Genomic DNA, 27,872 nt, shown 5'->3' with positions numbered 1-27,872 from the left:
TCCAGAAAAAGGCTTAGGGAATTTCTGTTGTTACCCCAGCATAGGCCTTTGGCTATACCTCCTGTTTTGGATGTAGTGGAAGATGTGTTTATGGAAGCTTCTCTTAATCCTGATTCTTTGCCTCCTGCTCCTGTTAAGCCGGATAGGTATTACAGGGTGCCTGAAGCTCATAAGTATCTTTTTAGAGTCCTAGGGCAGACCCAGAAACTGTTAGCCATGGGCCTAAAGGTGTTAAGGCTTCTGTTGTTAAGAATCCGGTTCCTGCGGACAAGGAGGCTAGGGCCTTGGATAGATGGGGCAAGAAAGTCTATACTTCTTCCACTCTTGCTATGAGGGCTCTGAATTGCCAGTTTCACATGTTGAAATACCAAAATTATCTCCTTTCACAATTGAAATCTAAGGTTGATGCTCTGGCAGTAGGTATTGATTGTAAGGAGTTGCAAGATTTAGTGCATGTTTCTGAACAGGTGGGTAAGCATTCTTTGCAATGTGGTTTTGATGCTGTACAGGCCTCGTCTAGGGTGGCTGCCACTGGGTCAGTTCTTCGCAGGCACGCCTGGCTGAGGGATCAGAATTTGTCTGAACATGTTAAAACAAGGATTTTAGATGCTCCTTTACAATCTGACGTGTTGTTTGGTCCTCCTGTTGAGACAGTTTTAAAGAAAATGGAAGACAAGGCTAAGTCTATGCAGACTGTTAAAGATTTTTTGCAGGTCCAGCCTCCAAAGTTTAGTAGAAATTGGCCTACTAAAGGGTGGACGTATCCTTCTTATGATTCACAGTCTAGGGGTAGATCTAGACGTGGTAAGGGCAGAGCTCAGGGCTCTTTCAGGCCTAGAACAGGGAGTTCTCCTGCACAGGCTTCGGTGAGGGCAGGGGTCAGTCCTTTCGTAAGCAGACCCAAAGACCTACCTTTCCAGCTGCCAGAGCCGGCTCGCCTGGCAGCACCTTTGGGGGGAAGGTTGGCACTTTTCAAAGAAAATTGGAGTTTAATTACCCAGGACAGATGGGTATTGGATATCATACACCACGGCTACAGGTTTTATTTCCATACCTTGCCTCCTTTCAAAGGCATGCCAGACGTTCCTCCTCAACAAAGAATAGAGGCTCACAAACAGGTTTCTCTGTTGCTCGACTAGGGGCCATACAGCCGGTCCCTCTGCCAGAAGTGGGCCTAGGATTTTATTCTCGCCTGTTCCTAGTACCAAAGAAGGGGAACACGTGGAGACCAATTTTGGATTTATCTATCCTCAACACTTATCTGGACATTCCCAAATTCAAAATGTTGACGTTGCAGCAGCTTTTACCTCTGCTGGGCAAAGATCATTGGATGGTAACTTTGGATCTCAAGGAGGCTTACCTTCATGTTCCTATCAGACTAAGTTGCAGAAAGTATCTGCGTTTTGAGCTGGGACTTCTCACTATCAGTTCTCTGCATTGCCCTTTGGCTTATCTACTGCGCCCAGAGTGTTCACGAAAGTTCTGGCTCCAGTGATAGCTTTCTTCAGACTAAAAGGAATACAGATCTATCCTTATTTGCACGACTGCCTAATTCTGGCTCAAGGAAGAGAAGAGCTTCTTCATCATTTGGAATATGTGATAGCAGTGCTAAGATGCCTAGGGTATTCTGTGAACGAAATAAAGTCCAGTCTAGTACCCTCTCAAGACATGTGCTTTCTGGGTGTGAGACTGAATACAGCATCCCAGATGGCCATTTTAACCCCGGACAAACAAAAGAGTCTATCCCTTTACTTCCATCAACTATCTCATCAGTCCGGGCTGACTGCAAGGACAGTCCTTCAAGCCTTAGGGTTCATGGCATCTTGTATTCTGGTACTTCCCAATGCCAAACTGCATATGAGGAAGCTACAATGGTATCTCAAAATGTATGGACACAGCACTGCCAGGATCTGGACACTGTCATTCAAATAATACCTTGCATTCAAAAGGAATTTTGTGGTGGGCTCAGGAATGTCACCTAAACAAGGGACTCTCTGTGACCCGGCCAGAGGCGAGTCAGATTTTAACGACAGATGCCTCAGACAAAGCTTGGGGAGCTCATCTAAATGGAAAGTGGATACAAAACAAGTGGCCTGTCAGACTACAACATCTACATATCAACATGAAGGAGATGTTAGCAGTCCAGTTTGCATTAATTGCTTTCAAGGAGTTACTTCTTCCAGGGCAGGTGTTGATTCTAACAGACAACACAACTGTCATGTGGTACATCAACAAGCAAGGGGGAACACATTCTTATCCTCTATGCAGGCAAGCAATGATTTTGTGGGAGACTGCTCTCAGTTTACAGCTCAATCTTCAGGCAAGGTTTCTGCCAGGAGCACAGAACTCCTTAGCAGATGTGTTGAGCAGACGAATTATGGATCCCCACGAGTGGAAATTGGATCCTCATGTATTTCAGAAATTGACAGTGTCCTGGGGAACTCCAGACATAGATCTGTTCGCTTCTCCACTGAACCATCAGCTGCCAAGGTTTTGCACAAAAAGGTTTCATCCCACAGCTTGGAAGGTGGATGCTCTTTCTTTCAATTGGAGCAATCTTCATGTGTATGCCTTTCCACCTCTGCCTCTCCTCCCAAAGGTACTTCTAAAGGTCAGACAGGACAAGCCAAGGATGATTTTAATAGCTCCGGATTGGCCTCGACAACACTGGTACCCATTGCTGAGAAGCCTGGTACGGCAGCCTCCATGGCTTTTGCCTTCGATTCCACACCTGTTGTCGCAGGAGGACAGCCATTTGCTAAATGTCAAGCTTCACTCTCTGCACCTAACAGCCTGGCATATTCTGTTTTGAACCATAGTGGGCCTCCACTTCCTCAGCAAGTTTTGCATGTTATTTTGGAAGCTAGGAGGCCTAGTACAAGGAAAGTGTACGCAGACAAATGGAAGAGATTTTTGTTTTGGAGTGCAGCAAAAGATTTTGATGTTTCTGAGCCTAATTTGTGTGTGGCTCTTCAATATTTTACTGAGTTACTAGACAAAGGTTTGTCTTTCTCTTCTATTAAAGTTCATGCTGCAGCGATTTCAGCTCACTATGATTGCAACCCACCATTGTTTTCTCATCCTTTGTTCAAGCAATTTCTTAGAGGGGCAAAGAATATAAGACCCCCACGAAGAGCTCCTACTCCTGCTTGGGATCTCAATTTTGTGTTGGAGAAACTCACTCTACAACCTTTTGAGCCTGCAGCTACTGCTGAGTTGAAATATTTATCATGGAAGACTGCTTTTTTGTTGGCCATTACCTCTGCAAGAAGGGTTTCTGAATTACAGGCCCTTATGGCGGTTGAGCCTTTCTTGATTTTCCATAAGGATAGGGTATCATTACGTACTAATCCTTCCTTTATGCCTAAGGTGGTTTCTAGTGTGGCTTTAAACCAAACTATTCATTTGCCTACTTTTTATGCAAATCCCCAAAATAAAGGGGAAAAGCTTTTGCACACTTTAGATGTCCACAGGCAGTTGCGTTATTCTTTGGACAGAACTAAAGGTTTCAGGCAGTCTCAGCAGTTGTTTGTTTCTTTTGCTTTGAGTTCTCAGGGCAAGCCTGTATCAAAACAAACTATTTCTAAGTGGATTGGGTTTTGCATTGCTTTCTGTTATTCCCATTATGGCAAGGAGATTCCAGCTGGGATTAGGCCTCATTCCACTAGGGCTACTGCCACTTCAACAGCTTTTTTGAGGGGAGTGGCAACCAAGGATATTTTGGAGGCAGCTACTTGGTGTTCTGTGCATACTTTCTCTAAGCATTATCACCTGCCACTTTACTCTAAGTCCAGGGCTGGTTTTGCCACTGCTGTTTTGCAGGGCATTTTGGCAGCTCCTGCTTCCTTGTAGTTAGCCATCCTCCCTTACCTCTGCTTTGGGATTCTGCCCAAGTGTAAGGACTGCAGCAATGTGAGATGAAGAACATAGTACAGTTTTGTACCTACCATAAATGTAGATGTTCGAAGATCCACATTGCTGCAGTCCAATTTACCCTCCCTCCTTCCCCTCTGTAGTTAGAGGTGGTTGTGTGGGTTGGGTTGTACATTTTGTGTATATTGTATATATTGTACATATAGTTAGTGCAAGGGTGGTTGGTTGGTTGTTTGCTGTCTTTTGGTTTTGACCTTTATTTTTAGGGTCTTCTGACATCTGGGGCAAGAAAAGACTGAGGATATGACGCCGGTCATGCGCATTTGTACCCTGACGTTCTGACGTCAGTCAAATGCGCCCTGACCGACGTCAGCCTTATACTTTGATATTCGGGCCGACCGAGGACAGCGGACTACCCAAGTGTAAGGACTGCAGCAATGTGGATCTTCGAACATCTACATTTATGGTAGGTACAAAACTGTACTTTTCTACCATATGTAGTGATGAATCTGAGACTGGGTACTTGTGTTGTTTGTGGCGATACCTTTTATTGGAGTAATGTGTTTCTATCCTGTTTTTCTGACCAAGTGCTGGCAGAATAGATATAAAAAAGATTATATCCCCTTTCTAAAAATCTATTTTGAAGGTCTGCCTTGGCTTCCTCAAATTCAGTTTGGTTAGAACTGATCTGTTTAATCCTAAGGAACTGTGATTTGGATATGTTCTAGATAGTGTGGCGTGGATGCATACTAGATGCATGTAATAGTGTATTATATTGTGGATATTTTCTGTGAGTTTTAGTGTTCAGTGTGTGATCATGATTTCTGTAAACCGTTACATCCAGAAAATCGATCTTGTGTAAATCAAAGATTATAGTGAATTATACCCCAAATATTGTCATTCATGTATTCTACAAACTCTTGTAGGTATGTAATATCAGCACGCCACACCATCCAACAGTCGTCCAAATATGTACGCCATATATCGATTTCCACCATATATATGTTATGTAGTGGATTATATATGAGACATTCCTCAAGATATGCCATAAATAAGTCGGTGTAGATAGGGGCAAAAGATACGCCCATGGCAGTACCTTGAAGTTGCCAGTAGCATTCGCCTTGAAAATAAAACACGTTTTTATTGAGTACATGTTCCGCCATACAGATAATAAGAGTATTGAAACCAGGAGAGTAAAGGTTTGTCTTTTTTAACCAGAACTGTGACGCCTGTAACCCCGCCCAATGGGGTATGCTGGCGTACAAGGATTTAACGTCTAATTTACACATTAACCAATGAGGTTCCAACTGAGTATCCTGTATAATGGGTACCCTATTCTCACATTATAAACATAAGGAAAGTGGAGGGGCTAAATACAAACAGTTAACATTATCTGGTGATTCACTCCTGGGCACATTTCCCTATGGCCATTGTATTTCTTGTAACCAAGTGAACAAGTTGAAACAATTCACCAGTGCTAATACTAGCAAGGTTTATGATCTAAGGATCTTCGGTAACTGTTCTAGTACTTGGGTAATATATCTGGCCACATGTCAATGCTCTGCATTTTATGTTGGACAAAAGTCACGCTCACTAAGAATTAGGATTGGTCGGCACAGGAGTGATATCAGGAAGAAGAAGGATACTAATGCACTGTACAGACACACAATTAAACATCCAAATGCTAAATTTATGTTTTCGGTCATCGACAAAAGTACTGGTGACCGGAGCAACATACAAGGTTGGCACAGTATTCTCAACCATAAAGAAAAATATTGGATCATTCATCTAATGGCTCTTTTTCCCCCTGGACTTAATGACCATCTATACAAATGGTTTGGGATACAATGGACTAAGATTTGAATAATGGCCCAATACAGTTAACTTGTTGTAATATGTATTACTATTAGGATATCCGTTGTTACCATATGATACACATCTAATACCTGTTGCTCTGTCAGACTGTTTTGGTAATAATGATGTCACCAGTTTATATTATTGTATTATTATAGTGATGTTTTGGTCTTAGTATACCCTTATTTTAGATACTTTTGAAGGGTCATATAGTTATATGAATATCTCCTTTTCCTGATGAAAATACTTGACTATCCATCTTTTTCAGAAAACTGGATATGTGCAGTAATAATTTGGATGAATATTGTTACTTTCTATACATACATAAATTAGCTATACTCTTTCGTATATATTGTCCTTGCAGTCTATTTATATATGTTTTTCTTGACATATTTTTGTCTTACAGTTATGTTACACAATATATATATATATATATATATATATATATATATATATATATATATATATACATATTAACATTCTGTATATGCTTGATATTACTTTGTGCCCACTAACACTTCTTTCCATATACGTAAATTATGTTTAAAATACTTGGATTTTGGTATTATTTCTTTGTATTTTGTTTCCAACTTAGGGGTTGGACTATACCATTGTTGTCATTGGTTGATGTAATATATAAATATTCATGACACTGGACATTTGAGTTTAAGATAATCACACTGAAGAAGGCTGTTAAGCCGAAACCAGTTTGTTATTTTCATTTCAGGACATTTTTGTTCTGTAATTTATATATATTTTTTAGTAATAAAAGGATTTTGACTGCTTATGCTGGCCTCTTGCGTTTCATTACCTCCTGCACCAGCCAGACCAGACAGATACTACAGAGTCCCTGACTCACACAAATTCTTATATAAAAGCCCTGTTGCTGACCCAGAAACCATTTCCCAGGGTCCCAAAGGGGTTAAGGCCTCTGTTGCTAAAAATCCTGTACCCTCTGAAAGGGATTCTAGAGCACTAGACAGATGGGGAAAGAAAGTATATACCTCAGCTACTCTAGCTATGAGGGCCTTAAATTGCCAGTTTCACATGCTGTAATATCAACAATATTTGATGTCTCACATGCAGAGCAGCCTGATTACAAGGAAATACAAGATTTGTTGCATGCAGCAGAACAAGTGGGAAAACATACTCTGCAATGTGGATTTGATTCATTGGAAGCTTCTTGTAGAGCAGCAGTAACAGGGTCTGTCATTCGTAGGCATGCTTGGTTAAAAGAACAAACTTTACCTGATCGTGTTAAAGCAAAGTTATTGGATGCACCTTTACAGCAGGATGTTTTATTTGGTGTGAAAGCAGAAGAGGTTTTACAGAAAATGGAGGATAAGGCAAAATCTATGCAGACAGTCAAGGATTTTTTTTACAGGTTCAACCCCCTCGTTTCAGCAGTAATTGGCCAGCCAAAAACTGGTCCTTTCCAACTTCTGACAGACCACAGAGGGGCAAATACAGATGCCCAAGGGATAGAGGTCAGCCACAAGGCTCTTACAAGCCTCGACAATGGGGTGCCACAACCCAGAAAGGAGGAGAAGACAGGTCTCAAACTACCAGAAGACAGTCACAATGACTTACCCCTCAGACTGCCAAGCAAATCCCTCTTGGCAGCTCCCTTGGGAGGAAAACTTGCACTTTTTGCAGGCAATTGGCACATCATCACAAAAGACAAATGGGTCCTAAATATTGTGTCTCAGGGATACAGGTTCCACTTTCACACTTTATCAAGGATAAAAGGAATGCCAAACCTGCCACCATATCAATGGGCAGAGGCTCAAAGACAAATTACAGCACTCATGGACATGAGAGCCATTCAACAGGTTCCTACACAGGAGCAAGGACAAAGATTTTACTAAAGACTCACAAAGCCTGGAGACCCATTCTGGACCTTTCAATTTTAAACACATACCTGGAAGTACCCAAATTCAAGATGCTCACACTACAGCAACTTCTTCCCATGCTGGGCAGGAAGGCTTGGCTAGTAACGTTAGACCTCAGGGAGGCATACCTTCAATTCCCTATCAGACAAAATTGCAAAAGATACCTCCGATTTATAGCAGGTTCAACTCATTACCAATTCTCTGTACTGCCCTTTGTCTTATCTACTGTGCCCAGGGTCTTCACAAAATGCCTGGCACTAGTAATTGCATACTGCAGACAAAGAGGAATTCAAATATATCCATACCTGGACGACTGCCTTATTCAAGCAGAAAGCAAGGACATTCTTTTAAAACATCTGGCGTTTGTAAAAAACCTACTAAGTTGCCTAGGGTACACAGTAAACGAAAAGAAGTCAAAACTAGTGCTCTCACAAGACATAATATTCCTGGGTGCCAGCTTAAATACAACGGCCCAGATGGCTTATCTCATGCCAGACAAGCAAGGACAACTGACTCAATACTTCAAAATGATGGCAACAAAGACCCAGTTCCCTGCAGGAAAAATTCGGCAGGCCTTGGGATTCATGGCATCTTGCATACTACTAATTCCATATGCCAAGCTGCATATGAGGAAATTACAATGGTACCTGAAAAGCATATGGACTCAACACAGCCACAGCTTGGAAACAATAATACCACTAATTCCCTGCCTTCAACAGGAGTTTCTGTGGTGGGCTCAGGCTGGTCACCTCAACAAGGGTCAGCCTTTCACCTTACCCACAGCCAGGCAAACAATAACAACAGATGCATCGGATTACGCCTGGGGAGCACACATGGCAGGACAGTGTATTCAGGGCAAGTGGTCTGCAGATCAAATGCATCTCCACATCAATCAAAAAGAGATGCTAGCTGTACAAAATGCCCTAACAGCTTTCAAGGACCTCCTACATCCAGGACAACTTCTAATAAAGAAGGACAACACCACAGTGATGTGGTACATAAACAAACAAGGGGGCACACATTCCTAGCCCCTATGCAGGCAAGCAATGACCTTGTGGAACACAGCACTGACCTACCAAGTTCAACTACAATCACAGTTCCTGCCAGGAAAGAAAAATACATTGGCAGACAAACTAAGCAGAAATATCATGGATCCTCATGAGTGGAAACTAGATCCACAAGTATTCACAATGATAACTAAAAAATGGGAGAGCCCAGATATAGATCTGTTTGCCTCCCCCCCAAAACTACCAACTACGGAAATTTTGCACAAGGACATACCACACACTAGCTTGGAAAGTGGACGCCCTCTCATTCAGTTGGAAAACATTAACAGTGTATGCCTTACCTCCACTGCCTCTTCTGGCAAAGGTGCTGCTGAAAGCCAGATTAGAGAGGCCACAAATGATACTCATTGCTCCAGACTGGCCACGCCAAATCTGGTATCCAATATTAAGGAACATGGCTCAAGGCCCACCATGGATTTTACCTCAAATTCCTCACCTGCTGACTCAGCAAAACAATCAGATTCTGCACAGCCAGCTCAAGACTTTAAGTCTGGCTGCATGGCAGATTACCTAAACAACCAGTAAGCGCTTCTCTCTAAAGCTGTTATGGATGTCATTCTGGAGGCCAGGAAACCCAGCACCAGGAAAACCTACTCACACAAATGGAAAAAATTCTGTAAAATCCTCTTGTCCCAAATATTCCTCAGATTTTGCAATATTTAACTGAGATGTTGCACAAAGGTCTTTCCTTTTCATCTATTAAGATCCACTCTTCAGCTATTTCAGCTCATTACAACACGGATCCTCCTATATTTTCACATCCATTACTACGACAATACCTCAGAGGGGCTAAGAACATAAGACCGTCCCGGAGATCACGAACACCAACTTGGGACCTCAACTTTGTTGTGGAAAAACTTACACTACCGCCCTTCAAACCAGCTTTTACAGCCGATTTACAATTTTTATCATGGAAAACTGCCCTGCTGCTAGCAATAACTTCAGCACAAAGAGTCTCAGAGCTACAGGCACTAATGGCAGTGGAGCCTTTCATCATTTTTCATCAAGACAGAGTCTCTTTACGAACTAACCCTTCCTTTATGCCAAAGGTGGTATCCAGTGTGGTTCTAAACCAAACCATTCATTTACCCACCTTTTATCCAAATCCCCAGAATAAAGGTGAAAGGCTCCTACATTCTTTGGACATTCACAGGCAATTACATTTCTACTTTGATAAAACTAAGGCTTTCAGAAAATCTGACCAACTCTTTATATCCTATGCTGCAGGATCACAAGGAAAGGCTATCTCAAAACAGACCATTTCAAAATGGATAGGACATTGTATGCGTTTCTGCTACACACACCATGGGAAACCTGTACCTGGTAACATCAGGCCCCATTCCACCAGGGCTACAGCAACATCAGCAGCTTTCCTCAGAGGGGTACCAACCAAGGATATTTTGGAGGCTGCAACTTGGGAGTTCAGTGCACACCTTCACCAAGCACTACCACTTACCTTTAAACTCAAAAACCAGAGCTGGCTTTGCCACTGCAGTTCTGCAGGACCTACTAGCTTCTCCAAACCCTGTTTAGTACCAACCACCCAGCCTTAGCTTTGGGATTCAACCCAAGTGTGACGACTGCAGCAGTGTAACACGATGAACATAGTACAGTTTTGTACCTACCATAAATGTAGATGTTCGAGTGTTCACACTGCTGCAGTCCAGGTTACCCTCCCACCATCCCCTCTTCTTACCTGGGTTTTATCTATACCTCCCTTTTTATACAATCTATATGATGTATTTCTATATGGTGTATTTGTTTACAGCTGTAGCTATTGTTTCTACTTATGTATTTTACTTAGAATTATGTATTGCCTTCCTATTTGGGGGCACCTGACATCTAGGACAAGAAAAACTGAAGAAAATGGTGTCGGCTGCCTCTTTTATACCCCTGTCGCACTGACGTCAGGGAAGAAGTGACCGCAACCGACGCCGGACCAAGACTTTGGAACTCAGGCTGGCTGCAGGACCGCCTGACGGCAGATAACCCAAGTGTGGTGACTGCAGCAGTGTGAACACTCGAACATCTACATTTATGGTAGGTACAAAACTGTACTTTACCCACTCTGCAGGCTAGCCATGTCCCTGTGGAACACAGCCTCAACCATGCACATTCACCTACAAATGCAATTCCTGCCAGGTAACCAAAATGCTCTGGCAGACAACTTAAGCAGAAATCTCCTAGACCTGCACGAGTGGCAATTAAACCCCAACACATTCAGCCTTGTTACCCAGAAATGAGGTACTCCGAAGGTGGACCTATTTGCCTCCCCCTACAACCACCAGCTCAGCAAATTCTACACCAGGGTACCTCACAACATTGCCTGGAAAGTGGATGCCCTATCCTTCCTGTGGGCAAACCTCTCAATCTATGCATTTCCCCCTCTACCTCTTCTTGCAAGAGTATTACTCAAGATAAAGGAGGAAGGACCAAGGGCAATCCTGATTGCCCCAGACTGGCCACACCAACACTGGTACGCACTACTGAGCAGTCTGTCACCATTGCCTCCATGGCACCTATCCCAAATCCCTACTCTCCTGACTCAGCAGGAGGGACATTTCTTGCATCCACAGTTGCAGACCCTGAACCTTGCAGCCTGGCTTATCCCTTGACTTCTCCTCCAGTGGCCAGCCTAAGCAAGCAGGTACTGGATGTCATTCATGAAGCCAGATGACCCAGTATAAGGAAATCCTATGCTGACAAGTGGAAAAGGTATTTTTCCAGGATTCATACTAAAGGAGCAGATACAGCACAGCCCTCCTTGCCTCTCATCCTGTATTACCTAGCAGACCTACTCCACAGAGGCCTCTCCCTCTCCCTCTCCATTAGGATTCATGACTCTGCCATCTGTGCTCATTACAGCACTGAGCCACCTCTATCAAGCAATTCCTGAGAGAGGCTTAACAACTTAAGGCCATCATGAAGAGCCCCCACCCCTGCTTGGGACCTTAACTTTGTATTGGAAAAGCTAACGCTACCTCCCTTTGAGCCTGCAGTGTCAGCAGAGTTAAAATTCCTCTCTTGGAAAACAGCCTTGCTTCTGGCCATCACTTCAGCTAGAAGAGTGTCTGAGCTACAAGCACTTATGGCTGCGGAAACCTTTATTATTTTTCATACTGACAGGGTTTCCCTCAGAACTAACCCAACTTTCATGCCTAAAGTGGTGTCCAGTGTGGCTCTCAACCAGTCTATCCATTTGCCCACCTTCTTCCCTAATCCTCAAAATAAGGGGGAAAGGATCCTGCACTCTTTAGATGTGCACAGACAGCTCAGATTCTCCCTTGATAGGACTAAGCCCTTTAGGAAATCTGGCCAGTTACTAGTCAGCTTTGCACCAGGGGCAGAGGGCAAGCCCATATCAAAACAAACCATCTCCAAATGGATAGCACACCATATTCATTTCTGTTACAAACACCATGGGAAACTACCCCCTCAGGGAGTCGGAACGCATTCCACAAGGGCAACTTCACCCTCTACAGCCTTTCTCAGAGGAGTCCCTACCAGGGACGTTCTGAAAGCTGCTACTTGGAGTTCATACCTTCATCAAGCATTACCACCTGCCTATCTTTTACAAATCCAGGGTGGGCTTTGCAACAGCAGTCCTGCAGGGCATACTAGCCAGCCCCAACTCTTCTTGACTGCCTCCACCCATTCTTCAGCTTTGGGAATCAACCTAAGTGTGATGACTGCAACAGTGAATACACTCGAACATCTACATTTATGGTAAGTATACACAACTGTACTTTTCCAGGGGCTGTACTATTCCTTTTTCTCAACCTCCCCTTGTTTACATGAAAATCTTAGATTTTCCACCCAATCAGAGGGATTCAGCAGTCCAAGAAATTCAAAAACTGCTGGACAAGAGAGTCTTCCAGCAAGTCCCTCCAGACCAAGAAGGATCTGTAACTTACTCTGGATTCTTTTTAGTGCCAAAAAAGACAGGGGACTGGAGACCAATACTGGACCTCAGTGTACTGAACAAATCAGTTTGACAAACAAAGTTCCAGATGGTCATGGTACAGTCTATCCTTCCCTTTCTAAAGAAAGATGACTTGATGTGCTGTGTAGACCTTCAAGATGCATATTATTACATAAAAACGGACAACGCTCCAGAAGGTTTCTTTGCTTCCAGCTGGGAGCCAGTAATTACCAATTCAGAGTGCTGCCCTTTGGACTCACCAGAGCCCCTAGGGTGTTAACCAAATGCATGGCAGTTGTAGCAGCTCACTTGAGACTGCAAGGATTCTGAGTGTTTCCGTACTTGGATGACTGGCTCATAAACACTTCGACCAAGCATCAGTTGCTATTAGCCAGGGACTACACCCTGAATATCTGCTTCCATCTGGGAATAACAGTAAATTTACAAAATTCATTTTTAACCCCAACACAAACTTTGGAATTCATAGGAGCATTATTGAACACTCAGAAATTATTAACTTCTCTTCCTCTAGAGAGACATCAAAGACTGGTCAATCAGGTACAACCATTACTTCACAGAAAGAAGGATCCAGCACATTTAGTCCTACAAGCCCTAGGTTCTGTGGCAGCTTCCATAACTTTAGTGCCTCGAGCCACACTACATATGCAAATAAATTCTGCAATGGATGCTAGCCTCCCAGTGGTCTATCCTTCGTCACCCATTGTCGAATCAAGTTCTGATCACCACCCATTGCAAAATGGACCTTTTTTGGTGTATACAGTCCGACCAATTTCTCAGGGTCATCCCTTTGTCCTTCCAGAACCCACAGCCATAGTGACACCAGACGCCTCCCAGATGTGGTGGGGGGTGCAGTTTCTGGGCAAGACAGTCCAAGGCACTTGGCCCCCCCAATAGAGGCTAACTTGCACATCAATGTCGTGGAGATAAGAGCAGTGTTTTTTGCATTGCAAGCATTTCAAACAGTTTTTCCTTAAGGGATGATTGCAATCCAAACAGACAATATGCCAGTTGTTTGGTACATCAATAAACAAGGAGGAACCAGGTCTTACTCTCTTTGTTGAGAAACTGTCTGAGTGTGGCAGTGGACCATGTCTTCCAACCGCTTTCTAATAGCAGTGTACATTCTGGAGAGTTCCAATGTAATTGTGGATAAGCTGAGCAGATGCATCCTTCAGCCTCATGAGTGGTCTCTCATTCAAAAAGTGGCAAAGATGCTCTTCCAACAGTGGGGTTAACTTTGCTACGATCATTTCATTTCTCCACTAAACAAGCACATAAGTTACTTCACTCTGATTCTTCCTCCGGAACATTCACCCAGAAATGCTCTTCTCCATGATTGGCCCCCCAATCTCCTATATGCCTTTCCCCCAGTACCTCTGATTCCCAAATTCCTGCAGAAAGCACTCAGGTTAAAGAGCAATGTGATCCTCATTTCCCCCTTTTGGCCTCGACAAGTTTGTTTCCCCTTTCTTTGGCCTTATCTATTTCAACAACTGTGGATTCTGGACCCAAGGCCAGATCTTCTGTCCCATCCAGATAGTCCTGTTCACCCAAACATTCTGAACCACAAGCTGACTGCTTGGTTCCTGCAGTTCATTTTACTGCTAGGTGTACAAACATTTCCTCCCCAGCACGGAAAATTCTATTGTCAGCTTACAAACATTCCACTAGAAAGATTTACACCAGTAAGTGGAAAAGATTTACCATGTGGGCCTTTGAAAAGCAAATAGATCCTTTTTCAGCATTCACAGAACAAGTTCTAGATTTTTAGCCACTCTGTGTAATAATGGAGCTTCTCCTTCTACTATCAAAATTCAGTTAGCTGTTATTTCACATTTCCATAATGGTTTGGATGAATGATCCTTAGCCTCTCATAGACTTTGTAAATTGTTCCTTAAAGGGACTGTTCTGCTAAAGACCTCCATAGAAAGAACTGACTCCTCCTTGAGACTTGAACCTAGTTTTACAGGCAGTGATACATCCTCCTTTTGAACCCTCTGCAGAATGTGACCTAAAATTTTTATCATGGAAGACACACTTCTTGGTAGCCATTACCTCTGCCAAGAAGGATTTTAGAGATCCAAGCTTTATCATCAGAAGCTCCTTATCTTATTGTCCATAAGGATAAGGTATATTTTCAAACCAATCCCTCCTTTTTCCCCAAGGTTGTCTCAGAAACAAATATTAACCAGACAATTAATTTGCCAGTTTTCTTTCCTAGCTATTCTAACAAAGGAGTATGCCTTGCAGTTACTAGATGCACATAGACAACTACACGTCTACCTTCATAGTACAAAAAAACATAAGACAATTTAATGAATTGTTTCTTTTTCCAAAGCAAAATTGGGCAAGGCAAGTCAGCAAGACTACACTTTCTAAATGGCTGAAAGACTGCCTTTCATTTACCTATGACAACAATAATTTGACTTTGCCAAAACCAGTCAAAGCTCATTCAACAAGGTCTATAGCCACTTCAGCTGTCTTTCAAGCCAGAGCTTCAATGGACAATATATGCACAGCAGCTGCTTGGGCTACTCCCCAAACCTTTATTACTCATTACAAACTGGATCTGGTCTTGAGTGGACGATCGTCCTTTAGCTCGATGATGCTCAGGAACATTTTTCCAGAATGCCAACCAAAATTTTAAGCAGCTGGGGACTCTGTCCCATCTGTCAAGGATGAAATGAAGATAAACAACATTGGATAAAGACATAACATTCCATCTGTGTTGTCTATCTTCATTCATTCTTGACCCCCCCTTTCCATCCCCCAACCTCTAAGTTTTTTGGTGGAGTGGACTAAATCCATTTGAATCCTTATTTTGTTACTTAAGCACAGCATATAAGGCTTCCACTTGTCTTACCTTATGTATATCTTTACATGTATGTATATATATCTTCTGCAAACTCGGTCTGAGGTAATTGAGAGAGATTCTGGGTAGAGCTGAAGCTCGAGAGATTTTGGCTGGAGCGAGCTGTAGTAATGGCCGAGTCAGTTCCGAAATCTGAACCAAACTCATCTGTCAAGAATGAATGTAGATAGACAGCACAGATAGAATGTTATGGCGAGTAAATAACTTTTTTTTCTTTCATACCAGGAAATTGGGTTTGGCAGTGTCTAAGCAAACCATCTCTTCATGGATCTCCACGGCCAATTTTTTATTATTCTTTTTATAGCAAGCAGCTTTCCTGTTTGGTTTAGTCTCATTCTTTTGGGGCAGTAGCCTCTTCTGGTGCTTTTTTCAAGGGTCCGAATACTAGATCCATCTTGGAAGCTGCTTCTTGGTCTTCTGTCCATACTTTTACTAAGCATTATAAGTTGGATGTCATTTCCACGGCCAAGGCTGTTCTCTGCCTTCCCACACATTCATAGGTGTTTACTAGGCCAACGACTACAAGGGCCTTTTTAAGCCTAGCCATGCATCCTAAATATCTGACAAGTTCTGATACCCTTGATAAGTGTAAGCAGGGGGTTGGGAGATGAAACATTTACAAGCAGGGGCCTGGAAGATGAACCATTTACAGGTTGCCTGTGTCCATTAGAGACATAGGTGCCAAGCCAGGGATGAATTTCAGGTTTCCCATCCAGTTGTCCAAGTTACTGCTGAATTTTGTTGGGGAGGAACTCTGTTTCACATGGATGGGGAGCCTGTTCCAGATATGTGGTAGTCTCTGGGCTACATACCTGCCTCTCCAGCAGGTCCTATTTATATCACAGGCAAGGTTTAAGTCTTTAGAACAGGTAATTGTGGTGCTGTTTGTTTTGCTGATATGCAGCAGGTCCATCAGAGTGGGGTCTGACAATGTCCAGTATGACAGGCATAAATCTCCTGTCAACAGACTGTAGGAGACTGAGTACATGGATGGGGCCTTGAGGCAGTCTGTATAGGACATTTTACTTGTGCCCTTCATTTAGTGAGGAACCTATGTGGACATTCCATTTGTTGGATATGCCTGGTTAGGTACATACCAAAGGGGGAATTGTACTCCATGATAGGTCCGATGAATGCTGAATACAGTGGGAGAATGACTTCCTTGGACCTAGATGCCATATTGTTTATAAGTTGTGCAACATAGAGTGATTTCCTCACTAATGCAGACACATGATGGTCAAAGGCTAGATTACTATGTGTGTGTGCCCCCAAGTTCCAGACTACTGGGTTAACTCTAAGGGGTGTGTTTTCAATATGATATGGCTTACTTCCTTTAGGATACTGTTATGCATTTCTTGGCATTTAGTTTTAGTCTATGGCTTTGATACCATTTGTTTGCCTGTTCAGCCTGTCCTGGACAACATTTGTGTCCGTGTGATATTTAATGACAGCTCCTAATTTGCAATCATCTGCAAATATAGGCAGCCAGAGATCATTGGCATTGGTTTGGACTTTAGAGAAGTAAATACCAAAAAGGAGTGGTCCAAAGACTGATCCTTGAGGGACTCCACTTGTGACTGGCCTCCCCAATTTTACCTTCCTGGCTCCTGTCTGTGAGCCAGTTGGCTACCCACTGGGTGACATATGGGTTTGTACCTAACCTCTGAGTTTGTCAACAATGCCAAGTACGGTATTGTCTCAGATGCCTTGGCCAGGTCAAAGTAGGCAATGTGAACCATTTTGCACTCATCCATTGCTTTGGTGACCTTCTCAAAGAAGTCCACCAGGTTGAGTAAGCATGACCTGCCCTTGTAACCAAATTGGGTTGAGTCCAGTGTCTGGAGGTTTACTATATCAGTATTGATTATTTCCATAAGAATTCTTTCCATGGCTTTGCATATAAGACTACTGAGACTTATGGGTCTGTAGTTTCCAGAGTCTGTAGATGGCCCACCTTTGTGCAGATGGATGACTGTTACTGTTCTCCATTCATGAGGCACAAAGCCACTTTGGAGGCTACAGTTAAATAACAATTTCAGAGGGCCTGATAGGTCATGTTTCATGCTATTTAGAAGGCATCCTGGGATATTGTCTGCGCCCATTGATGCAGTGCTCCTGGCCTTCGAGAGAGCATTAACGTCTGTTGCCCAGTGATAACAGGAGAAGTTACATTTGATGGTATTTCCTGAGGCAAGGTTGAGGGGGAGAGAGTGGTAAAGTTGGAGCTCAATTTATCGACCAGTGGGTTTGCTTATATCTTCAACTCAGTATAGGTTGCTCCATTTACAATGGTTTCTGCACGCAATTGTGCGTTGCCTTTGAGGTTGCGGACATAACTAAAGAATGACTTGTGGTTGTCCTTGGCCTGGGAGGCTAAATTTACCTCAAATTTGGCTTGGGTAGACTTAATTTGTCCTCTAAGTTTTTTTGTTTAGTCCGTGCCTTTATCCTTCTGGGTGCTGCACCTCCTAATTTTTGTCATGATTTTCTTCCTTCTGTTAAACAGCGTATTGATTTTGTGATCCCACCATGGTGGCTTGTTTTTTGAGTTAGTTCTGTACTTCTTATTGACGGGTACAACTCTATGCAGCTATAAAAATGCTTATATAGGGTTTCTGTGAACACTTCTGCATAAGCAGAAGTGTTCTTAGGGTTTATGGGGGCTTCAGATTTTGCCAGGTTTTCACGTAATAGCAGGAGAGGTTACCCTTAGAGTAGTTCCTAAATATTCCATGATTAGCTCAGGGTCCAGGTTTTATTTTTACTTCAAAGGAGATCATTTTGTATTCTGACCTTACCAGAGAAGACATTACACTAGGGGGTGTGCAGCTCTCTCCCATATTAGTGAGGACCAGATCCAGTATGGTTGCACCCCTGGTGGTGTATTGAAAGTCTGGTCCAGGAAGTGTGTGTTTACAAAATCCAGGAATCTCTGTGCCTGCATGTTTGCTGTCATATAGGATTCCCAGTTAGTAGTGGGGTAATAAAAGTCGCCCATGAATACAGTATTGGGTAGGATGGTGAGTGTTTCCAATAAGTTTAAATACTTGGTATGGGATTCCTGGGTCTTAGAGGGGGACCTATATCTTGTAAGGAAGTGGTATTGGATTTTGACCGTGGTAATTTGAACATGGAGTAGCTCAAATGCATTGTCCTGTTTGGTCAGCCTTGAGGTATATTTATTTTTGATGTAAATTGAGACCCCTCGACCTTTAGTCACTGTCGCTGATCTAAATGTGTGGAAGGCATCATTATCTTGCACTGTATGTGTGCTATCCATGGCTTTAAACCATGTCTCAGTGACTGCACAGACATCAGCATTCTCTAGGGTGAAGAGAGCTTCTAGGGAGTAGAGTTTTTTGTTTAGACTCATAGCATTGAGCGGGAATACCTTTAGAATTTCTTGGTTTTGATTTGATATTTCAGAAGTACTTTCAGTTTGGCATTACCTAAAAAAAGCACTATAGGGAAGACAATGTTTTAGCTAATATTCGTAAGCCTAGAAGGGAGAGGTGCAGACCATCCCTGGCAAAGCAGCTTGGTCTGTTGACCCTCTCCTTCCATGCTAACAAATATTGCACCCCCTTAGAATGACACCAGAAACTAAGCCAATTATTAGTTATTCATCTTCTGTTTGTTTTGTGGTTTTCTTCCTTGGAGAAGGTAAACTAATGCGCAATGGTAAGCTCATACAAATCTGGGACACATATTCCGAGAGCTTCATGATGTCTGTTTTCATATAGTCTAGTGAGATACATCTCAGGTCATTGACACCCACCCACATGGACTATGACTGAGTCAAACTGGTGCTTGTGGTCCAATGACCCGAGTGCGTGCGTAATGTGGCAAATACTAGCTCCTGATAAGCAACTGACGTGACTTTCTTCTTACTCAGCCATGTGAGAGGGGCATCAGTGCGTCTCTCGATGGAGTCTCCAGTAACCCAAATGTTGGATGGTGTGGTGGGTTGCCTTATGGTCTTAGAAGTAGAGTCTCTATGAGATGTGATTGTATGTCTTGATGTGGGTGTTCTTTTGAAAGAGTGTATTTGTTATGTGTACATCATGCAGGAGGTCTTTGGAGTTTAGGAAGGTTACATTTCAATTCCTCAGCATATGAGGGTCTATATGTCTCCTTTGAATTGTGTGTGATGGTGCAGCATGTGTACTACTGACAGTCTTGTTGGCATTAGGAGTATTTTTATGTGAGAGCTTTGCCTTCAGTGACATTGTGTAAATACATCTTTCACTTACCATATCACTTTAATTGAGAATTAGCTGGTTGTCAGTAAACATGAGACAATTTCTGCATTGCCTCAGGGTGCCCATATCCACCAGGCTGGTAATGGACTTGGTAGGAAAGTTCATATCCTTGGCAACAGACCCTTTTTATTGATTAAACAGTTGGAGTGAGAATATAAAGCATTGTTGGGAGAATCCAGTTTGGAACTTCGGGGACAGTGCTCGTCACTGGAAACTAGTTGTCTTGTGTGAAACTAGGTACTGGTGAAATTTCATTTGTGTTTTTAATTGAAAAATGTCACTCAAGATTTGTATGTCTATACAGGGCACTGCCAGACACTTGAGGGGAAACTAATAAGTAGATCCTGAAAATCTGGGTGGCATATTGGTCCAGTGGTTAGCGTTATCGCCTCACAGCAAGAGGCTTCTCTATTAAATTATCAGCTGAGGTGTCTTCTGTGTGGAGTCTGCATGCCTTCTCTGTGTTCACGTGGATTTGCTCCGGTTTCCTCCCATGCTCCAAAGACATATGGTTGGAGCTTTTCTTCCTGAGCCTCTGCTGAAAATGAACTCTGTCACAGTCAGACATTTTTGGTAAACAAATGTTAAGTAAATAAGGATGAAGTATTTAGACAGGTACTCTGAAGTTAGAAACAAATCAAGCACTATTTACTGAAAACAAAGAATTAGCTTGTCAAGAATGATGAAATGAGGGGAGTCGAGTGGATGGCTACTACCTGACTGCTACTAGTGCTGGTCTCTCCACAGCTTCACTTTGCTGGGATACAATGCACCTTTGCATCTTCTTTCACCAGAAGCAAAACAGTAGCACCAGTCACAAGATGAGAAGCAGGCCACAGCCTATTAGGTGATCCACAGTCTTGTCCCAGATGATGCAAGGGTCTGTAGGCTTGTTGTAGCCTTTTCCTGGTAGATGCCTAGAATAACAACTAGACCAGTCAGCAGTGTCAAGCACAGACACTCACTGCCCAACCAGAAACAATCCGAAACAAATGCAGTCTGCTCCTTCTTTCACCAGGAGCAGAATCTAAGCACAAATTCCAAGCTTTCACCAATGAAACAGTTATTAGGCTTTCTGGTGATCAGCAGTCTCCAGGAAATAATGTCCCCATGCTCCTTCTCTTCCCAGGAGAAAACAGAAGCACTAATCCCAAGATGACTGCTGAGAGGCCGAATGTGGACTCTACTATAATTGATGCTTTTGCAACAGATGTTGCAGATTTTAAAGATAAGATGGAAGAAGATGGGTTAATAACCTAAGCACTGCAGTGTGCATTAAGCAGTTAGATATGATAGAGGGGGTAACTTAAGCTTAAGTTAGGTGGGAGGGTGGCCTAATGGTTAAGGTGTTTGCCTTACAAACACAAGGTGCAGGGTTTGAGTCTCACAAGGGATTATTGGCTAGGCTTCAAATGGCTCACAAGGGCAGTTAGCTTAGTACTAATCTATGAACCTAAGTGGAGAGCCACTAATTTTAAAAGAGAAAGATAGCGTGATAGGTGGTGAGCACTTTGTATTCTGGTTCCAAAGAATGCAGTGGGATGGCCAATAAATTTAAATAGTTGAAGGGGTGTGGTTTCACAAAATGATACTTTTGTGCTTACTCAAAACAGCCAGTAAAAGGGGAGAGGGAAGGAGATATGTGGTCAGATTAACTTAAGAGGCAGGCAGCTAAAAGGACAATTGAGTTTAAGAACATAACAGCACCAGAAAGGGAGGGTGGGAAATATTTCTGTATGACTCACAAGAGACACAGGCACAGCTGTGGTCTCTTTCCTAGTTTTAATATGCAATTAAAAGCAGTGTAAAGAAAATAAAATTACAAAATGGAAAAGGGCAATAAAGTAATACAAAATACAAGATAGCAAAAGCAAACTCCCTTACAGCAAGCTGTAGCAGAGTCTGCGTGTGAGCTTTTCCAGTACTTTTTCAGGATTTGTACTCTTCTAAGTATAAAGAAACCTGCAACATTGATAAGACAGGACATAGTGCAGTTGTTTAGAATCTTACCATAACAGCAGATGTCTTACTTTTCAGTATTTTTATTTTTCTGTTGCCCTACTGTTGGCCGAGGGGTTTTGTCTTGCATCCTTTTTATCCTGATTTCCTTTCTTGAATGGGAATGTTATTGTTTCTCTGGGGTTGCTGTGGTCCTCCTGGGGCACCTCAGTTATGAAGTTTAGGTGTCCATGCATTACATATGTACCTGATGCCTTGTACATAGGACATATGTCTGACATACAATGCTGTAAAGATGTAAAGGCTTTGGTATACTGGCCGGCCATTAGGCTGTCCTTGGCAGAATATCCCAAATGTAAAGACCACTGTAACAATGAGAAGTAGAACATCTACTGTTATGGTAAAATTTTGGACAACTGTACTTTCAGGTCACACAGAAGTGAATTACCTTTAGTAAATTACACTTTTTGCTGTGGCACAATAGGGTAGGTTGTTTCTGTCTCCATCTCTGCAGTCTTCTTTGCCAGTTTTCTTACATTTTCCTTGACAAAAACTGAAAAACATTTTGTTCAAACTGACAGGAGTGGAGTTGAAATCATGGATGTTCTTCATCCCACATTGCTGCAGTCCTAACACTTGGGGTAGTCCGCTGTCCCAGTCGGCCCGAATACCACAGTATAAGGCTGACGTCGGTCAGGGCGCATTAGTCTGACGTCAGGACGTCAGGGTACAAATGCGCATGACCGACGTCATATCCTCAGTCTTTTTTGCCGCATGGTCCGATGCAGAAGCAGTATTGCGAGTGCAGGTTGGCGTTCTGAAATTTTCTGAAGTCGGAGTTTCAGACCGAATCAAAGTTGGCTAAGTACCCCGTTGGGGAATATTTTGTTTTTTTCTTGCCTCAGTATTTAACCGGATGTCAGAAAAAGTGAATAATTGTATTTCTTGTGGGAAGCAGATACCTCATAGGGATTACCATACCTTGTGTATACCTTGCTTAGGGCCTGAGCACGACGTTGTTGGATGTCGCTCTTGTGCTAGATTTAACAAACGCACTATTAAGAGAAGGTTAGACTGTGCCAGGTTAGTTTTTGGGAAGCGTTGTAATTATAAAATGCCGTTGGATGCTCCGACGCCCGCTTGGCCAAAAAGCGCAAGGACAAAGCAGCAAAGCCTAGGTTGGAAGAACCGTCTGTCCCGGACGTCGGTTCTTTAGAGGGCTCGGTGGAGCCGGAGGTTCTGCCAGAAGTCTCTTTGGAGTCTCAGGGAGAGACTTTACTGTTACAGGATGTTTCCTCTCAGGAGGTAGGCCAGGCTGAGGGGGCTTCTCAGGTAGCTGTTCTCCCCTCCTTTCCTAAGGTGGTTAGGTCCTCCCCTTCTGTTTCCAAGGCTTCTTCGAGAGGCAGGCCAGGTTTAACTTCAGTGGGGGTTTCTCCTAGTTCTTCAGGGTCTCTGCCTAAGAAACATATGCTTAAAATGGCAGAAGATTTGATTACTATGATTAGAGGTTCTATGCCCCCTCCTGATAAGAGGCCTAGGGTGGAACCTGAGCTTGAGAGTTTTGAGCAGTGTTCGGAGGCTTCTGAGTCTTAGGCTGAAGACTTGCAGGAGTATCCTCCTTATTCTGATTCTGATGTAGATGATTCTACTCCTTCGGCTTCTCCTCCTGAGGATTTTTCTTTTTCAGAGACTCTTCATTCCATGAGGGAGCATTTTAAATGGGAAGGTCAAGATTTTTCTGATTCCAGGAAAAGGCTAAGGAATTTTGTTTTTACCCCAGCACAGGCCTTTGGCTATACCTCCTGTTCTGGATGTGGTGGAAGATGTTTTTGCAGAGGCTTCCCTGAACCCTGATTCTTTGCCTCCTGCCCCAGTTAAACCGGATAGGTATTATAGGGTGCCTGAAGCTCATAAGTATCTTTTTAAGAGTACTAGGGCAGACCCAGAAACCGTTTCTCAGGGGCCTAAAGGTGTTAAGGCTTCTGTTGTTAAAAATCCTGTTCCTTCTGATAAAGAGGCAAGGGCTTTGGATAGATGGGGGAAGAAGGTGTATACTTCTTCCACTTTAGCCATGAGGGCTTTGAATTGCCAGTTCCACATGTTAAAATACCAAAATTATCTCCTTTCACAATTGAAGTCTAAGGTGGATGCTCTGGCGGAAGGTATTGAGTGTAAAGAGTTGCAGGATTTAGTTCATGTTTCTGAACAGGTGGGTAAGCATTCTTTGCAATGTGGTTTTGATGCTGTACAGGCCTCTTCGAGGGTGGCTGCCACTGGTTCTGTTCTTCGCAGGCATGCCTGGTTGAGGGATCAGAATTTGGCTGAGCATGTTAAGACAAGGATTTTAGATGCTCCGTTACAATCTGATGTGTTGTTTGGTTCGCCTGTGGAAGCAGTTTTAAAGAAAATGGAGGACAAGGCTAAGTCTATGCAGACTGTTAAAGATTTTTTGCAGGTTCAGCCACCGAAGTTTAGTAGAAATTGGCCTACTAAGGGGTGGACATATCCTTCTTATGATTCCCAGTCTAGGGGTAGGTCTAGACGTGGCAGGGGCAGAGCTCAAGGTTCTTTTAGGCCTAGAACAGGGAGTTCACCTGCTCAGTCTTCTGGTGAGGGCAGGGGTCAGTCCTTTCGTAAACAGACCCAATGACCTGCCTTTTCAGCTGCCAGAGCCTTCTCGCCTGGCAGCACCTTTGGGAGGAAGGCTGGCACTTTTCAAAGAAAATTGGAGTTTAATTACCCAAGACAGATGGGTATTGGATATCATTCACCACGGTTACAGGTTTTATTTCCATACCTTGCCTCCTTTCAAAGGCATGCCAGACATTCCTCCTCTACAAAGAAAAGAGGCTCACAAGCAAATTTCTCTGTTACTCCAAATAGGGGCCATTCAGCCGGTTCCTGTGCCAGAAAGGGGCCTAGGATTTTATTCTCGCCTGTTCCTAGTACCAAAAAGGGGAACACGTGGAGACCAATTTTGGATTTGTCTATCCTCAACACTTATCTGGACATTCCCAAGTTCAAGATGTTGACGTTGCAACAGCTTTTACCTCTGCTGGGAAAAGATCATTGGATGGTAACTTTAGATCTCAAGGAGGCTTACCTTCATGTGCCTATCAGACTAAGTTGCAGGAAGTATCTGCGTTTTCGAGCTGGGAATTCCCATTATCAGTTCTCTGCATTGCCCTTTGGCTTATCTACTGCCCAGAGTATTCACAAAAGTTCTGGCTCCAGTGATAGCTTACTTCAGGCTAAAAGGAATACAAATCTATCCTTACTTGGACGACTGCCTGATTCTGGCTCAAGAAAAGGAAGACCTTTTCAGCATTTGGAATATGTGATAGCAGTGCTAAGATGCCTGGGGTATTCTGTGAACGAAATAAAGTCCAGTCTAGTACCCTCTCAAGACATGTGCTTTCTGGGTGTGAGACTGAATACAGCAACCCAGATGGCCTTTTAACCCCGGACAAACAAAAGAATCTTTCACTTTACTTCCATCAACTATCTCTTCAGTCCGGGCTGACTGCAAGGACAGTCCTTCAAGCCTTAGGGTTCATGGCATCTTGTATTCTGGTGCTTCCCAATGCCAAACTGCATATGAGGAAGCTGCAATGGTATCTCAAAAATGTATGGACACAGCACTGCCAGGATTTGGACACTGTCATTCAAATAATACCTTGCATTCAAAAGGAATTTTTGTGGTGGGCTCAGGAATGTCACCTAAACAAGGGACTCTGTGACCCGGCCAGAGGCGAGTCAGATTCTAACGACAGATGCCTCAGACATAGCTTGGGGAGCTCATCTGAATGGAAAGTGGATACAAGACAAGTGGCCTGCCAGACTACAGCATCTACATATCAACATGAAGTAGATGTTGGCAGTCCAGTTTGCATTAATGGCTTTCAATGAGTTACTTCTTCCAGGGCAGGTGTTGATTCTAACAGACAACACAACTGTCATGTGGTACATCAACAAACAAGGGGGAACACATTCTTATCCTCTATGCAGGCAAGCAATGATTTTGTGGGAGACTGCGCTCAGCTTGCAACTAAATCTTCAGGCAAGGTTTCTGCCGGGAGCACAGAACTCCTTAGCAGATGTGTTAAGCAGGCAAATCATGGATCCCCACGAGTGGAAACTGGATCTTCATGTATTTCAAAATTGACAGTGTCATGGGGAACTCCAGACATAGATCTGTTCGCTTCTCCACTAAACCACCAGCTGCCAAAGTTTTGCACAAAAGGTTTCATCACACAGCTTGGAAAGTGGATGCTCTTTCTTTCAGTTGGAAAAATCTTCATGTGTACGCCTTTCCGCCTCTGCCTCTCCTCCCAAAGGTACTCCTAAAGGTCAGACAAGACAAGCCAAGGATGATTTTAATAGCTCCAGATTGGCCTCGGCAACACTGGTACCCATTACTGAGGAGTCTGGTAAGGAAGCCTCCATGGCCTTTACCTTTGATTCCACACCTATTGTCTCAGAGGGACGGTCATCTACTCAATGTCAAGCTTCACTCTCTTCATCTAACAGCCTGGCATATTCTGTTTTGAACCACAGCAGGTCTCAACTTCCTCAACAAGTTTTGAATGTGATTATGGAAGCCAGGAGACCTAGTACAAGGAAAGTGTATGCAGACAAATGGAAGAGATTTTATTTTGGAGTGCAGCAAAGGATTTGGAGGTTTCTGAGCCTAATTTGAGTGTGGCTCTTCAATATCTTACTGAGTTATTGGACAAAGGTTTGTCTTTCTCTTCCATTAAGATTCATGCTGCAGCAATTTCAGCTCACTATGATTGTGACCCACCATTGTTTTCTCATCCTTTGTTTAAGCAATTTCTTAGAGGGGCAAAGAATATAAGACCCCCATTAGAGCTCCTACTCCTGCTTGGGACCTCAATTTTGTGTTGGAGAAACTTACTCTACAACCTTTTGAGCCTCATGGCTACTGCTGAATTGAAATACTTGTCATGGAAGACTGCTTTTTTGTTGGCCATTACTTCTGCAAGAAGGGTTTCTGAATTGCAGGCCCTTATGGCGGTTGAGCCTTTTTTGATTTTCCATAAGGATAGGGTATCATTACGTACTAATCCTTCCTTTATGCCTAAGGTGGTCTCTAGTGTGGCTTTAAACCAAACTATTCATTTGCCCACTTTTTATGCAGATCCCCAAAATAAGGGGGAAAAGATTTTGCACACTTTAGATGTACACAGGCAGTTGCGTTATTATTTAAGCAGGACTACGAATTTTAGGCAGTCTCAGCAGTTGTTTGTTTCTTTTGCTTTGAGTTCCCAGGGCAAGCCTGTGTCAAAACAAACTATTTCTAAGTGGATTGGGTTTTGCATTGCATTTTGTTATTCCCATCATGGCAAGGAGATTCCAGCTGGGATTAGGCCTCATTCCACTAGGGCTACTGCCACTTAAACATCATTTCTAAGGGGGGTGGCAACTAAGGATATTTTGGAGGCAGCTACTTGGAGTTCAGTGCATACTTTCTCTAAGCATTACCACCTTCCTCTCTACTCTAAATCTAGGGCTGGTTTTGCCACGGCTATTTTGCAGGGCATGTTGACAGCTCCAGCTTCTTTATGATTTGCCAGCCTCCCTTACCTCTGCTTTGGGATTCTACCCAAGTGTTAGGACTGCAGCAATGTGGGATGAAGAACATAGTACAGTTTTGTACCTACCATAAATGTAGATGTTCGAAGATCCACATTGCTGCAGTCCAATTTACCCTCCCTCCTTCCCCTCTGTGTTTAGGGGTGGTTGTGTGGGTGGGGTTGTACCTTTGTAAATTGTATATATTGTATATATATTTGGTACAGGAGTGTTTGGTGTTTTTTGGTTTTGGCCTTATCTTTTTAGGGTCTTCTGACATCTGGGGCAAGAAAAGACTGAGGATATGACGTCGGTCATGCGCATTTGTACCCTGACGTCCTGACGTCAGACTAATGCGCCCTGACCGACGTCAGCCTTATACTTTGGTATTCGGGCCGACTGGGACAGCGGACTACCCCAAGTGTTAGGACTGCAGCAATGTGGATCTTCGAACATCTACATTTATGGTAGGTACAAAACTGTACTTTTCATGATGAAGACTATTGACAAATAGACAAATACTGGCCATCATTTTCCTGCCTCCCTAGTGTGCTG

At 43.2% G+C, this 27,872-nt stretch overlaps 1 protein-coding gene across 1 annotated transcript in view; it reads left to right on the top strand.

Moving 5' to 3' along the window:
• Nucleotides 1-27,872, top strand: part of NBAS (NBAS subunit of NRZ tethering complex) — a 3,380,746-nt gene that overhangs the window by 656,115 nt on the left and 2,696,759 nt on the right. The gene's annotated exons all lie outside the window — the stretch shown is intronic.

Source organism: Protopterus annectens, chromosome 1.part0 (assembly GCF_019279795.1).
Source record: "Protopterus annectens isolate FY-2018-M chromosome 1.part0, PAN1.0, whole genome shotgun sequence".
NCBI classification, from domain to species: domain Eukaryota; kingdom Metazoa; phylum Chordata; order Ceratodontiformes; family Protopteridae; genus Protopterus; species Protopterus annectens.
This window is presented reverse-complemented; position numbering and strand designations above follow the sequence as displayed.